The sequence below is a fragment of the Octopus bimaculoides genome, chromosome 8, assembly GCF_001194135.2.
Source record: "Octopus bimaculoides isolate UCB-OBI-ISO-001 chromosome 8, ASM119413v2, whole genome shotgun sequence".
Lineage (NCBI taxonomy): Eukaryota > Metazoa > Mollusca > Cephalopoda > Octopoda > Octopodidae > Octopus > Octopus bimaculoides.
This window is the reverse complement of record NC_068988.1, coordinates 95,980,409-95,982,238: the sequence shown is the minus strand read 5'-3', so window position 1 is coordinate 95,982,238 and position 1,830 is coordinate 95,980,409.

Below are 1,830 nucleotides of genomic sequence, written 5' to 3'. Positions count from 1 at the left end.
ATAAGATACTGAAAGCAAGCCAAAATATTCCAATCTGTTTGCACAAACTTACAAAATAAAAATCGTTTACTGTACGCCGGCAGTTATATGGAAAGGTCATATCATCTCCTTATACCGCCTTCCCCTGCATACATAACCCACACCTGATATGCGTCTTAGATTATTTAAGACTGGTTATACCTTTGAGAAACATTTTAAAATTATCGAAATGAAAATTGTCCTACAAAGATGAAAGAGTATTCTTTCGATTTGACTCGAAAAAGCAAAACATTGCAATGGGCTGTTTCTGTGAAAAGCACGTTGTCTTGTCAGTTGTCAGTTGACGAAATGGGGAGAGAAGAAAGCTAATGGGTTGTACGTGTGAGCGTGCTTGTTCCTCTGTATGTATATGTTGTGTAAAAAGTTGACTTATCTCCTCCTTAATCTTTATTTACTTTTTTAATCTAGCCAAACTGAACAACTATCGCTGTTATTTCTTGCAAGTCAAGTAACCAAGACTTTTCGTCTGAGGCAGCCATGTTGTTTGTGCATCTCTGATAAAAAAAACACGACCAACAGTTAAACAGCCAAAACGTTACAAGAGATAAATTACTTTAATAGCAGGAGTTACCTTTCAGACAAGCCTAAGTGTTAATTTACTGTATGAGCCCCTTTCTGTTGACCCAGAAGAATGATAGATAGGAATATAACAACTTCTGCCTTGAAAAATACGACAAATGGGGATGTTTAACTGACAAGACGATGTAAATAACATCTTCCCAAAGGCAGAAGGTAAATCTCTTTCACCCGGAAAGGAACGAGCTGGTGATGTGTATGTGTGTTTATGAGTATGTGTGTGTGTTTATGTGTGTGAATGCGTGAGTGTCAGTGTGCACACGTACACACACAAATATGTGTGAATGTTCGTGCATGCATCTATGTATCTCACCAGTGTACACACACACACTCGCATATTCGTGCGTACATACGTATATTTCTGTATATTGGGTATTATTCACATGTACTGCCTTCATGCATGCGCACATCCATCCACCCATCAATCAATCCATCCATCCACCCATCCATCCATACATACGTGGCTGTGTGGTAAGAGGTTTACTTCCCTATCACATGGTTCTGGGTTCAATCCCACTGCGTGGCACCTTGGGCAAATGTCTTCTATAGCCTCAGGGCAACCAGAGCGCCTTTGTAAGTGGATATGGTAGACGGAAACTGAAAGAATCCCGTCGTATATATTCATATATGTGTGTGTGTGTGTGTCCTTGTGTTTAACCCCCAACATTGACAACTGGTGTTGGTTTGTTTACGTTCCTGCAACTTAACGGTTCGGTCGTCAAGGGAGACCGTAAACGTAAGTACCAGGCTTAAAAATAAATATTGAGGGCAATTTGTTCAACTAACCCAGTGGTTCCCAACCTCTTCACCACCAAGGACCCCTTTTATTTGAATGAGTTTTTTCCACGGGCCCCGAGTACTACTTTTGCGGACCACCAGGGGTCACAACCTGTGGCCCACTGGACTAAACCCTTCAAGACGGGTGTCCCAACATGGCAGAAGTGCAATGAAACAAGTATACTTATATCCTCGTTTTACTCCTGCTTTTCCACGCTGGCACGCGCGCGCGCACACAAATACAATATTTGAAACTTTCAGTGCAGACGGTTACACAAATTTCTCCGGACCAACGAGCATGCACTCGAATTCAAAAACATAACGCTAATGTTTTCAAAATAAATACACCCACATGTGCTGACACACGCACACACACACACACACACGCACACACACACACACACACACACACACACACACACACACACACACACACAC